A 15395-nucleotide genomic window follows, 5' to 3' on the forward strand; every position below is an offset into this window, starting at 1 on the left:
TTTCGAACTTCGAAATGAAATATATCAAAAACCATAGCACCAATTTTAATCATTTTGCATCGTAAATTAATCATTTTATCTAAAGCATTTATACACAAAATTATTTTTCCCTAGGCTTTCTAATTTTTGAAATCTGTATGTAGTATACCTATCTCTACGGGACCCGTCAAATTGACGGGTAAACGAAAATACGCAATTTTCTTTAAAAAATCGATTTATTCAAATTAAGTCTGAAAGGAACAATATTGGGCTTCACATTTAAATAAATTATTAATAGATAAAAAGTCTTTTCTTTAAATTATCACTAAAAAAAAAACAATAACATTAACGGTACAGGGTATTCATATCTATTAAGCACATTTTTTGCAAATATACTGAATGTTGTTTGTGCATTTTCCGCGTACGATGTTTTTGCAATATATACAATAATTATTACTAATGGAAATGGGGACGGTGTAAGATAGAAGTGAATGATGGTGCCAGTAGGAAATTGAGTAGATTTTTATTCGTGTTCTTTTTTGTTGAGGATTTATTAAAAGGTAGAATCAGAGAATCTTGAATTAAAATAAAAATCTATTTAGAATTCAAAATTCAACGTTTAGTACTTAAACGTTTTATTATTCAATCGTAAACTACTTGAACTAAAACTTTAAATTAAGTCATTGAAAGATTTTTAATTAAATATCGATTTTTAATTTAGAAAATAACGTGTTATACAATATTAACACTAGGTTTATGGGCGTTTCGTATATACCTATCTCTACGAGCACCCGTCAAATTGACGGGTAAACGAAAATACGCATTTTTCTTTAAAAAATCGATTTATTTAAATTAAGTCTGAAAGAGACAATATTTGGCATCACGTCTAAATAAATTATTAATAAATAAAAAGTCTTTTTTCAAATTATCACTAAAAAAATAACAATAACATTAACGGTACAGGGTATTCATATCTATTAAGCACATTTTTTGCAAATATACTGAATGTTGTTTGTGCATTTTCCGCGTACGATGTTTTTGCAATATATACAATAATTATTACTTCTATTTTTTTTTTGCAATAACCCACTTGACAACTTTTTCGCACTTCTGACGTTGAAGGTGTCGGAAATGGAGCGTCTGATCTTTGGCAGATGTTCTTCTTGTGTACTCCAACTAATTCCTAAACAAAATATGAATTCCTTTCTGGATATTTTCGATCTGGTGCACTCTTTACATAATATCCACGCGTTTATTGCTGCCAAATCTAAAATATTGAAGAAAAACTTGAAGGGGCCATCGAAAACTCCCTGCTTTCACATTATATTTGCGTGCCATCTGGTCAACGACGTCCACATCAAACTTTGTTTTATTATAAAAAGCAAAGTTTTCTGGAACACGTTTATAATTGTCTTCCACTTGTATACCTGTATGTTTGGTGCTTAGAAGAAGGACTTTTACGTTAGGTTTACTTTTATACACAGTAAACGTGCAGTTTTCTGATTTATATAAATGTGAGAAAAACAAAGTCATCTTGTCTTTTTCTCCCTTGAGCATCGAGTTTCATCTTTCTCCATATAAGGGAAACCATTCAAAATATTTTGTTTGGACATCAACTCCAAACCGAAACTTAATTTAATTTATTAACTTAATACAAACTTATGAGGCTTATTCGGCATATATTGCGTAAACCTGCATTGGGCTATTGAGATATTTTCATATGGCTTGTAACAAGCCTGGCTTTTACTTATAAATCTGTTTCATATTTCGGATATCAGCGCAAATTTATCTGTTTGTAATCTTTCGGAGGCTTTCAATGATCTCGCTTCATATGCGCCTCGGGCATATAGAATTCCTAGAAAACTACGTAACTTAGCAACTGTGATTGTCCGTCTTTTTTCAAAACTCGATGCGCCTCGGTTTCAGTGCAATCTTTTATGTGTTCCATTATGCGTCTGTCAATTATCCATTCGAAAGCACTAGTTACACAACCCGGCATAATATTTCTCTTAGCATAGCCAGTAGGCCCTGCGATATCCTTGAATATCACACGAACGAGCTTCCTACCCCTAGATCAGCCTGCTTTCAGTTTTATCCACTGTGTCCCGTCAATTGCAATTTCGGTTTCACCCATTACATTTTGGGATGTGCTTGGAATGCTCGTCCTTTCATCCTCGGAGTCAGAACTAGAAAAAATACGCATCCTTTTCTTGTTAACACACTTTCAGGAAGTTTTCCTCTTCACTATCCGAAGATCCTTCTGTCTCTCCAATTTCAATATATTCAGAACTTTTACTGTCAGCTTCGCTTTGGCCTAATTTATATTGATCTTCTACGGAGGTATCCTCAGAACAATCTTCATTGATGTTGACAATTTTATTCAATATCTTATTATATCTCCTGGATTTACTCGTGATTGCTAGAAAAGGGGGATTGGTCAGAAAGAAGAAAATACTGTGCCCAAATTCAACTATCCTATTGTAAATACTTACAATAAGCGGAGACAATAATGGGAAATGTCTACAATAACTGAAACTTTTCCACACTGTCTTTGAAAAACAGTTTGTTTATGAAATCAGTTAGCCCGTCAATTTGACGGGTTTCGTAGATAGATATACTACATACAGATTTCAAAAATTAGAAAGCCTAGGAAAAAATAATTTTGTGCATAAATTTTTTAGATGAAATGATTAATTTACGATGCAAAATGGTTAAAATTGGTGCTATGGTTTTTGATATATTTCATTTCGAAGTTCGAAATCTGTCAAATTGACGGGTCCCGTAAACCTAGTGTTAATATTATTGTTATCTTTTTAGTGATAATTTGAAAAAAGACTTTTTATTTATTAATAATTTATTTAGACGTGAAGCCAAATATTGTCTCTTTCAGACTTAATTTGAATAAATCGATTTTTTAAAGAAAAATGCGTATTTTCGTTTACCCGTCAATTTGACGGGTGCTCGTAGAGATAGGTATATACGAAACGCCCGTAAACCTAGTGTTAATATTATATAACACGTTATTTTCTAAATTAAAAATCGATATTTAATTAAAAATTTTTCAATGACTTAACTTAAAGTTTTAGTTCAAGTAGTTTACGATTGAATAATAAAACGTTTAAGTACTGAACGTTGAATTTTAAATTCTAAATAGATTTTTATTTTAATTCAAGAATCTCTGATTCTACCTTTTAATAAATCCTCAACAAAAAAGAACACGAATAAAAATCTACTCAATTTCCTACTGGCACCATCATTCACTTCTATCTTACACCGTCCCCATTTCCAACAATCAATGCCAAAAATGTTATACAACACGATACATATATAAGAATCTGCTCCGTGTCACAACTCAAACCCGCAACATCCAACAACACGCGACGTAATCACCACGACTCATCTCTTAACAAATCCCTAATCACGTTGAAACCGATACACGACAGAAGCTTTAATCTCGAGTAGACCAGTAGAAAGATGATCTGAATCGGAAAGTGATCAGCGGTTCATAAACGTCGCTTTTACCGTGGACACGTCCATCCTGACGATAGAATCAAGATGGTTCGACGTAATCTTCGTAGCAACGTGGACGTGGATACAGGCAGACGTGGTACTTTCTTCGAAAATTACAGCAGCAGGTCCCTCGGTCTGGGGCACACAAAGGACAAGTACTGTGCCTCGCGTCCCTGACCGAGCGAGCGGATTTAAGAGGAGCCAGTGATTCTTTGAGATTTCGGTACAATGGAGAGCGGTCTTACGTGCCGCGACGGCTATTCATGTCGGGAGAGAAAAAAGGAAAGAGGAAATAAGAGGAAAAACTCTGCCACGCTATTCCCCATTCACGATCAACGGAATATATATATATTCGTCGTTTCTACCGCGCCAGTGGTTCTCTAAATTCAAAATAAATTTTCTAAGGGTAAAATCGACATTTTCAAGCGTTGAGGAACGCTGATACAGATATTAGAGACACTTGAACGTCCATTTGAATCGTCCATAAGTATGTTTCCTCGGAATTACTCGCGCGAACTGAGGATCTAGTTAGATTGAAAATAACCAGGTCAGAAATATCGCAGCCGAGTAAACTTAGAAATTTCAAGTTGTATTTGTATTTCAAGATGTAATTTAGAGTGGATTAATAATTGAATTTAAATATAAAATAATTTAAAGTGGAAGAAGCCTGAAAGATTGCTGTAGATTGTTGTGTTTGTTGCATTCGACTGGAAACGAAATTTTTTGATTCGACGTTTAAGATATTCTGTGAATTTGATACGTACACCTTGAGGAATTTGAACCTGCTGTCTGGCAAACTATCCCTTTTGAGGATGAATGGGCCAGGTTCGCAGTGGAAAGACTGAAACTGCACTCTAAAGACACTTTAAGGACCTGTCGGTGCCGGGACTCCTGCGAAGAAACTCTCTGTGATTCGTTATGGATACCTTTCTCGCACTGTGTAAAGGTCAGTCTTCAATGAAACGTTTCATTCTTCGATAACCTACCATTCTTCAACATTCTACGATCCCTGGAGACGACTTTGGGAATGGACAGGATGTTGTGGAGTTGTTGAATTTGGTGTAAACGAAACGGAAGAGAGGATTATTAACGATTAGAGTGACATTCAGTTTTCGGAACTTTTTGATATCCAAGAAACTATTTCTTGCTGCGTTTTTTTGAGATTTGAAATATCGAAGTAGGTTCGTTAATTAATGGAAGTATTATTAAGAAATTTATGATCTTAGAATTCACCGTAAAAGAAATTAAAAATAATATTAATACTTAAAAAACTATCTAAATTAAAATTGGTAAAATTAAAATCGGTAAAAATTGGAAATTCCTTAATTGGAGAAATTGGAGATTCCTTAATCTCTCAAATTACTTATATTAAAAATTGATGTTTTTGAAGAGGACGAAGAGTCGATAGAATGAATAAACTTCACGAATCGCTGGAAAAAGTATTCTTTTTTATTTTCTTTTTTAAGGACAATGTCAACCCTAGTCTAATCTAAGAATATTTCTACGCTTCAAAAAAAGAACTTTACCACAGAGATCTAGTGATCAGCGAAGCAGCATTAATCTTTATTTTCTGTTTTGATGTTTCCAAAATGAAACTGTCGCGACATGCTGTTACCGCGTCAGTTGTGAAGGGAAGAACGAGAAGCAGTACAAAAGTAAACGCTAGAAGAGCTCTCGAAACAGTTGGATGAAAGCTCGCAGGACGAAAGGATTCATGGACCAAGCAGGTACGCAGTGTGGAACAATGAAACAGCGGGATCCCGAAAGATTCGGAGTTTCGTCTTTACTGGTGGATTACTCAAGTACATTGTTTGCGATCTGGTTATCGCAGTTGTTAATAAGCCTGTAAACAAGCCCGGAAAAGCAAAACTGAAATGCGTGTTGGAAGTCAGGCGCTTTAGCGAAATGAAAAGAAACGAAAACGAGCCAGACATCAATATTTGGAGAATGGAATGTTGCTTCCTCGTGCGTATGTTTGTTTTATTCTTCTCGTCTGTGTAAAATTATAAAAGAAACTTTTATTTTTGAAATATAAATCAATTTTTTATTTTATGAACAATAAGTAAAATGAGAATGTTATTAACTTTATATAAATAGAAAATACAAAAAAGTAAATAGTTTTGATTATTATTAAAAAAAAAACAACTCCTACGATCAGTGTAATAATATTGGCTTACTTTGAATTTTAGTTTAAAGGGCACCCTACAAACAATAATAATGATAAAAAGAAATGAGTAATCAAGTTAAAGATTTGGTGTAAATGGCGTAACCCTAACCTCCGTCTGTTTGTACAAACACGTCCTGTCGAAGTACAACAAATATACTCATCGTTGGAAAATTCGAAGATTCCTCCTCGTAAACACAACCGCGATATGACGCATCGCAGAGAACGCAACAGGCATAACGTTATGCAGATAAGCGATAAGTAAAATAACAAATCTATAACGTGTCATACAGATAGGTCGACCGATATGCTCACACAATTTGAAGCGAAAAGGATAAACAAATTCAAATAAGCCCTCGTAGCGTGGCACTAAGATTTGCTCGAGCCGAATTGTTCTATGTAATCATCATTACAATCAACTTACCAAGTAATTGTTAAAGAGAAACGGAAGGACTTATCTCTGAGTATAAAGGTTTGAAAACATAAGCTTTTATGGTAGTGAAAATTGACAAAGGATCAAAAAGCACATCGTTCTTTTTATTAATTTCAAATTATTTAGAAATAGCTTTTGTCGATTCTTTTTTGCGACGATGGTTGAATGAATCACCGTCAGTGAATGACCAAACGACCCGCTCATACCGGTAGTACCTGCATAATCGCCCCTAATTAGCCAACAGCGCAGGAGCCTTGAGGCAGAGGTAAAAATGCAGGTGTTGGCCATTGTTACCTTACCAATTTCCCGCTATTTACATCGTTGGCCAAAAGAGGAACCCTCTACTTTCGAGATAAGTGACTGGTCACGAACCAGAGCTCGTTGAACGCTCTTGTCACAAGAGCTGAACACAAGAAAAAAGGAGAAGAAAGAAAAAAGGGACATTGGACTCTTTAAACTATTACAAATGTCTAAACGTTGGTAAATGCTAAAAACTTGAGTTATCACGATATACTATATGTTGTCACGAACAAAGGTCATCCTCTTGTGCAATTCACCATGCTCTGATTCATATAGGAAAAGATTTGCTAGAAGCACTGTCATAGAAGCTAGCCACGAGCAAAATCAATATTGATTCGCTTGTACAACTACCGATTAAGTAGTTTAGATTAAGATAAAGAGGCCTTGAGCTTCGTGAGATCCAGACGCGGGCATTAATTGGCTCGATGGACAGTTTCACCGTAAACAAATTTAGTGATACAGTACAATGGCATTTAGTTTATCGACGAGCGTGACCGTAGCAGATTTATCTCGGCTGATTTCTCGGTAGAGCTGATGTGGAAAAATACAGTTCCAAACTTCTGTAAATACTCTTCCAGAATTTGTTATGCTTTCTTTCTGCTTCCAAATCTTTTTCTTCTTTCTGATGAGACTTAATAATTAGAATAAAAATTAATAGAAGTGATGTATCGCCATTCATAGCATGACCAAACATGGTTCCAAACGTCCTAATATCCAAAGTACGATGTATCGCTAATTTAACCATCGCTATTTAAATAATAAAAAATATATATATAAATAAAAAAACCATTTTCTTCATAGGAATCCATAATCGATTCTTAATTTAACTATCACGAGGGAATAACAATTTTCCGCTAATAAAATTTGTCTACTAATATTAAAAAAAAAAAAGAAAATTTCTTCCAGTCCATAGAAGCTTTCAATGAAACACGTTCAACTCCTAACTTAAAAATTTCAAAAATAATAATAAATCATAATCTTCACTGTTTCGTGGAAAATTCAGAGTCATTCCTGGAAGAGCAATTGCACGACACGAGAAAAAAGGAAACGGGACCTTTGCCTCCCTTCAATTCAGAGTATACTCTGCACATGTCTGGGGATGCACGAAAATGGGTACGCTAGTCTCGGTGGGGCCAGTCGCATATGGTGGTATATATATGTATATATAATATATAATATATAACACACGTATATATAAAACATCCAGCGGTAATAGCCAGGTGTTTCAAAGGTGAGGCTTATGGGGTGCCCCTCGTTCCTCGAGGCGGCACAACAAAAAAATAAACCAGCTTCCTTCCGATGGGGCTACCTTCCACGCTCAGACTGGGCCTAGGCCATCCGTTATATACACGTACGATAATAATTATACAGATTTATTCGGCCGGACGAAATCACGACCGGTAGAAATGTACGTAGGCCGCAAGACTAGTTAAAAGTTTCAAATTGAACGTGCGTTCCTATATCGTTGGATTCGACTGGTCACACCTTTCGTTACCTCCATCACACTATGTAATTTACTGCTTTAAATCACTGGGGCTTCGATTCACAAACTGATGGTACGCGGTCAGATTCGTTACCATTTTATCCGTTTCGCAATTGTTCGAATTCTGACGTCCTATGGATTTTATTAGTTAATTTATCCTTCGTATTTTATGATTAGAAGATTAACATTATGCTTGTGTATATTGTATGCTTATCATTATATACTATTGGAGCATGTAACGTTCTGATCGTGTAATTTTGTAAGTAATTATGCAAAGAGATTAAAATTGCGCGTTTAAAAAATGTGTTATTCTATTGATTGTATTCTATGGTGTAAAGCTTGACATTATTCCTGTGTATTCACTATTGAAGTGGGTAATTTTTCGATCATGTAATTTTTTAATCAATTTTGTAAAAGAAATTGAAAGTGCCGCCTAACAAAATTGTTATTTTTAACGTACCAATTTGTTTAAATTTTTAGTCAAGTTGGTGAAAAAATATCTACCACCACGATAAAATTACAACCCCTGCGATGCCCGATGCTTAACCTCTTCTCCCCAATTCTAAATCTGCGAACATCTCCCCTGGGACGTAGCTTCGATCCAAAATTCTCAAGCTTTTTTTTCCAACAATAGCGAAAGAACAACGCTCGATCCAACAAACCTCAAAAATCTACCCGTCCCACGAAGGAACCAACGTATCAGGACCCGTATCTCGTCTGCGAGACCTGCTTCCACAATAAGTAAGTAAGTGCTTGGTAAAAAGTGCGATTTTTCGAACAACCTGTGTATACTCGAAATACAGGAACGACGTATAGAGGAAAACGTGAAACGTCCCCCTTGGTTTCGCACATAAGTACACAGAGTGCACGGGGCAAACAAAAAGCGAGGCGAGTTAACGTAGCCAGTATTTGATATAATTTAGCAGCACTTTTCGTGAACTCGTTGCTCGCCTTGGCAACGATCAAAGGAACGAAATACCATAGCGGAACCAGCTACCGGAATAACCGGCCGTCCAACCATACAGGTCCTCCTCCGGTGTTTCTTTCCTCGCTTCGCATTTTTTTATTGGCTCGCGAAATCGTATCGAAGTGAAAGAGGGGTTGTAGGGTAGACAGATATATAGGTATGCTTGGTCTAACATAGCGTTTAAAAGCGCACCTAGATCGCGTCCATCGTGAAGACGCAGGTAAATCATTTCGCGAGGCAACCGGTGCACGATTCATCCTTTCGATATAAGTGTGTTGTGCGGATCATGGTAAGAAGGGATCGTATAATCGAAAGCTCGTCTACCGATGCCGGATTACTGGCAATCATACCGCACGCTGATCCATGCACCCTTCTTTTGCCGTAAACTTACGGGGATATAATAGGATCGCAGCTGTAATAAAATATGACCTAATCCAGCCAGCAGGAAAGTGGAACACTATTTACGTTCGTATTTTATATATATATATAAAATATTAATATATAAAGTATAAATTGATTGTATATATATTATATGACGAACATATGTTATCTATATAATGGGAACCTGCAGATTCTAATAAAACATGGCTCATCCCGGCCAGCAAATAAGTCGAATAATATGTCATATAAACCATTATTACGTTATATTATGTTCGTTTAATGTATTTGAGTATATATATAACGGGAACGTATAGGTACATTTTCTACCTGTAAGGAAAAGGCTTGAATCTTAATCCGAACTATTTAGAAGATTTTGTAAAGAGCTAGATAAAAGAATAAAAGCAATTAATAAACCATTTAAAGGGGTTATTGTTTTACAATTTTTAAAGCTGCATTGAAGTGAAGAATGTTTACAATGCATCGGAACAAAACCATTATATAATAGTATGCTATTAACACGACTAATGCCCGAAAGTTACAAATATGTCATTTTAACATCATAGAAGTTTAAAACCAAAAATCTAAGAGAAATTTCAGAATCACGTCACTTTTTCACGAAGTTTTATTTTAAATGGAAAATGTTCTAAATATTTAACTTAACAAATGATCGCGTAATTTATCAGAGGCATCGATACGTATCTCGAGACTTTTTCAGATTTGTTAAAAGCGAAGTTCGCAACAATAATCTGCGTGTAAGTAAAATAATTCAGACGATGATTAAAAAGTTTGAAATTTTTTATTTTGAATTTAAAAAAGATTCGATGTCGTAAAGATTCGCCTTCCACGCTATAGTGGACTTTAATCTTCCTTGATACTTATATTTATTTATTTATTTATTATTGTTTAGTCCGTGCCTTTCGGCTTTGGACGAACTTTCGGTTTTACATCTCTTACATCCAATTCCCTTCTTACATGTCTACCTCCCCTCTTTTCCGCTCTATTCTATTGCACTACATTGCTTATTCTACCTCTAAAAACTAAGCATTAGTAACTATAAATTATCAATTAATGACTAAAAACTACTGCCACCTTGGTCCTTAGCCTCCTTGCTGTGCCTCCTCCTTATCGTTTGCCCTTCTCTTCTCTATTATTGCTTTTAGTTCTGCTAAACCTTTTCCAGTCTCGTTCAGCGTTTTTCCTATGTCTTTTGGTCCTCCTGTTGTTTCACATTCTTCTATTACATGTCTTAGATCTTCTTCTTTCCTTCTGCATAGTCTGCATCTTTTTTCCCCCTCTTCTTTCCAGTATTCCCTTGCTTTGGTCTCGTTTCCGCAACTGAATCTTGCCAGTATTCTTCTGTCCTTCCACTTCATCCTCCCTTCTAAGTACTTTGGTAATTTCTCTTTGGATATGTTTCTGTAGTGTATGTTGTACTTGGATTCCCTTATCCTTTTCCCCCTCTCTTCTATTTCTCTCTTTCTTCTTTCTTCTATAATTTGGTCTGCTGTCATCCTTTCTTGCTCCTCTTTTATTTTTATCTGCGTCTCTCCTTTTCTTATCTCTTCCAGTCCCTTCTTTCTCTTTCTTGCTCTTTTCCCTTCCTGACCACTCCCCCATTCTCTCTCTCTTTCCCTTATGCACTCCTTTACTAATTCCTTTTTTGATTCTAGGGCTTTCTCTTCGTACCTCGCTGCTCTTTTTAGTGCTTTTTCTTTCATTTCTATTAATTTACATTCCTCTACCAGTATGTAGTTTGGTGTTGTCATATCTAAGCCTCCCTGATACTTATAATCAATTACTAATATTCTAATATGCACTCCGATTTTTCTACGGTCTATTGACTATGACGAAACTCGCGCGAACGCTAATCACCGGTGATTCCATAGGAACTTGACAATCGTGTCACCAGCTTGTTTGTGTCGATCGGGTTACTTGTTGCACGAGACAGGAATTGTTATTGGTTTGATTACTCATGGTGCGCGTGCTAAGTCAACGCGGCATATCCGCCGCGTCGGCTCGGCTCAAACTCGATGACCACTGCTCTTGTTTGTCGTCCCTTTGATCGTTGGCCGTGTTGTCCGCACGTCGAGTGTCAGGACACTTTTACATTGCACCGCTTGTATTCCCGCTCGTGGGTGTCTATGAGATAAGCGACAAGTCGGGGGAACACGAGGAAGCGCGTGATTTCCATCGCGAAAATAGGATAATGGATGATTTGATGACTTATTGGCCTGTATACTAACATCCTATTCTTTATAATTCTTCCTTAAATCATTGGCCACTTATAACTATTTCTTGAATATCTATCGTTTAAAAATCACTTGGAAAGTAGTTGGTCTAATGAAAATCGAATGAAAGTTGTGATCGTGCTTTATTGCAATTTAAAAGTAAAAATATCCCGCTTTTTTTAATATTTGAAAATTTATTTCTGTGTGTTCTTTTCCATTGCTTATGAATTCGCACGAACGTTCGAACAAACTCAACATAGCGAACTTGAAAGTCAATGAGTTAGCCAAGCATAAATCGCAAGCACCATGAGAACCGATCGTTCGAACATATAAATATTATGAATCAGAAAAGTGAAGAGAAAAACTTGATATTCTCCGTATTCTTGATACTCTACCGTATTGACTTATTAATGTCAAATGACCTACGTTGTTTTCTATTTATATGATTCTTCTATCGCTTTTTGAAACGAAAGATTCCGGTAACCTTCGATACGCGATTAACCCTTATCGAGCGAAATTCCCTGCAAGTGTTTTACAAATCATTCTTCGTCATCTTTCCGTTATGATATCATGCACATATACAATCTATCGCAAAGACATTGCAACATTCAACGTTTGTGTTGGCGTTAGACAAAACTGTGAATTAACTATCATTCATGCAAATCCACATTCTTATGAACGTAGACGAGTAAATGGAGTTTAAGCAGAAATATGTTTTATCCACTAAACATTGTAACAGGTATTTCTGTACTTTTGTACATTTTCGCATTTTTAAATTTCTATTTCTAGTTTCGAAACACTAGCCCAATATTCCAAAACTTGATCCTTTTAGAAACGTCACCAGAAGATGCGATAACTTAATCTTTCAACTCCAGAAGCTCTGCCTATCGCTATGTATGTATCACCAATTCGAAACAATTACCTTCCATTATTTATTCACCCGGAATCGACGTCGATTTCTCGACCAGAACCCACCCCTTGGTACGCATTGTCCCTGGCCGTTGTGTAAGGACACGGTTCGCGTGTACGAACAGCGGCCGTACGCCGGTTCGTGGGTGTCGATGAGATAAGCGAGAGAAGCGAGAGCAGCGCGAGGAGACGCGAGAAAATGGAGCAACGCGGGCGCAGTCGGTAGGAACAAGAGGCGGTGGAACGTTTCAGCGATTCGAATCGTCGCACGGCCTCGGTTCCCCGAGGAGTCGCCACGTTTATCGCCAAGCGAATCGACCTCTCTGTCGCGCTTAACGATCGAATAAATTTATAACGCGAGGGGGCGAACATGCAGGCGATTTCGACTAATACGTCCTGTATAAACGTCGGCTCGGGACATTCGTCGATAATGAACGACGAGAATATCGCGTCTGCTCTCGACGAATGATGGCGCGATAAATAAGTAACAGCAAACGATTAGCTGCTTTATTTGAGTCTTCAAAGTCGATATATATATTTGTGTTTATGTTTAGCTTAATGCGACGGTGTATTAAGTCATTACGTCTCTAGTGACAACTGTTTGACAGTACGAACTTGGTTTCGATTTAAAAGTTTATCCTTGAAAAGTTTAATCGCGATTTTTAATACATAACCAAGTACGTATTTGTGAAAAAAATATTTTGGGAAAATTTCTAAAATGAATTAGGTCCAAATTAAATATTAAATTTCGTTTCATTCAATGGTACGTTCGTATAGCTATAGAAATTTGATACTACGAAAACAAAATGTAGGATGTCATAAAGAGCCGCATAATCGGAAAAAAGGGGTACTTGGCAATTAATTTAAATACAACGCACCATTGTCTTGCCACCAACACGTTTCAACGAACTATCATCTCGCTCTTCTCAAATTCCCTCGAATCATCAGACTCGGCGCTTGATGATTCAGCTGTCTGCCTTCGCCGCTGAATCCGCGCGGTGGAACCGTTTCGTTTCAAGACAACCACTCGCTCAATCGCGTCCTTTAAATTTTACCACGAAATTTAGTCCACGAATGCTGTCACCTTTATTACGAAATAATCCGAAAGAACGATCGCGGAACCAGCTCGACGAATAAAGTGTTACAACGAACGAGCTGTTTACGAGGACAAGTACAAGGGTCCTTCATCAAAAATCATGCCCCTCCGCGTTGCCATACCGGTCTCGGGCCATGGTTTATCGTTTCTCAATCGATTCGGCCGATTTCGTGGCGCTTTGATAACCTGATTTAGTGCCGGTGACACATCGACGAACGAAACGGAAAATCGATCGACCGGAATGTCCGGTTGCACCTTTGCCTCGTAAACTAACTGACAAATCTCGAATTCTGCGTATTCTAAACATAGATTACGGTGTTTACTATTGATTGTATTAGACAGTCCCGTGACCGATGAACGTTGAAAAACAAAGTGATCAGGTATAGAGATTAAAAATAAATAAAATTAAAACTCTCATATTGATTACCTATGTATGTACACAATGAAAAATACACAATACTATTTACCATCAAATAACCTAACCCCTCGAAATATCGTTTTTCATATTTCGCATATTTTTGTATTTACTAATCATTAAACTGCGAATGAATATTAGTGAAAAATTTAAAGTAGAAAAATCTATAAAATGTATGCGCCATGCAAAAATGTAAGAATACATACGAAATATAGTAGCATCTGTTGTTATTTCGTAGGTAAAATAATCCTTTACCTATGTCCAATTTTCTTTATTTACATATTTTACATCGATGTCTACAGTTTAACTATACAGTAGTTTTCGAGTAAATTTAACAATTTTATAAAAGGATCGTTAGAATGTTTCTTTCTACGGAATAGTAAAGATAATCAAATCACGATTTTTCATGGAAACTTCGTAGAGTTAGAACGCCGCATTCTTGGGATGCCAAAGATCTTTTACAAAATTTTCACAAAATCTTTGGCATCCTATAGCCATTTCCAAATATTTTCCCCCTTGAATTTTGTCCTATCTCTGTAATTAATTTTTGAGAATTTTTCAACCATACTATCCATTCTAACGGCAAAATCAACTATCGCGTGTAAAAATCCTCTAACGTGTTTCGATACCGCTGCAAAAGTGGCGAGAGCGACGTTCGTCGTGGATTCTGTTCCACATACGAGAAATAACAAAACCGCTATCGGTTGGATGATCTCGTGAGCGGTCGCGTGGCGGGATCATTAATGGAAGCAGGCAGAATCCTCCCTCTCTCGAGCGCAAAAATGCTCGGCTACGTTCGTGAATCCTGCTCTAGGGAAGGAGGGGAGGGTGGTCGCGCACACAATCACGCTTGTCCCTCGCTGCACGCACGTGCGTGTGTGGGTTCCAGCACGCGTGGGCGATGCTTTGGCACGCGACACGACCGTTACACGTTCGAAACGCGCTGGCGGGGAGGCGAGAAAGGGACGAGGGGTGAAATTCAGAAAGGGGAACCAGGCAGATCGCTGCGTATGTACCAACACAACGAGTTCCTTGCTCGTCTGTGAGCACGTGAAAAGGCGGCTGGCGTGTAGGAAAAAAAAAAAAAAAAGAAACGGCACAGCAGCCAATGCGACACTCGAGAACGCGCACTTCTATGCACTTCTATGTATATATACAGAAAAACGTACACATTTGTGAGGCAACTTATTCGATGAAGGAAGGTAGAACGAGAGGGGAGATTCAGGTAGACTGAACGGAAATTCGAATAGAAAAATGTGAGACCAGCAACGGAGCAAAGATAGGGAGGGTGCAAACGTACCCCTGTACGAACATTGCCACATAAACGAACAAGTAGGAAAGAGAAGAAAACACGTTTGCGTTGAATCGGTGGTGCATGTGCACCGACGACAGTGCAGAGGTGACGGGTCGTTGGGCCAGGTCTCGAGCGGTGAGGGGCGGCAACTGCGGTGGAGGGGCGGGTAAGCGTTACACTGGGGCCCCAGCATCTGCTCTCTGTACAACAACGCAACGTAACAGAGCGCGAACAGA

The 15395-nt window shown here is 37.4% G+C and overlaps 2 long non-coding RNA genes across 2 annotated transcripts in view; both read right to left on the reverse strand.

The window, feature by feature from the left end:
* Positions 1-15395, reverse strand: part of LOC138185485 (uncharacterized) — a 356409-nt gene that overhangs the window by 83496 nt on the left and 257518 nt on the right. The gene's annotated exons all lie outside the window — the stretch shown is intronic.
* LOC138185466 (uncharacterized) lies at positions 2047-2819 on the reverse strand. The gene is made up of 2 exons (XR_011174622.1): positions 2472-2819; positions 2047-2398 (listed from the first exon to the last, which is right to left on the reverse strand). It is a non-coding gene; the product is annotated as an uncharacterized LOC138185466 (long non-coding RNA).

This window comes from Bombus flavifrons, chromosome 12, assembly GCF_040668555.2.
Source record: "Bombus flavifrons isolate JBK064 chromosome 12, iyBomFlav1_principal, whole genome shotgun sequence".
Classification (NCBI taxonomy): Eukaryota; Metazoa; Arthropoda; class Insecta; order Hymenoptera; family Apidae; genus Bombus; species Bombus flavifrons.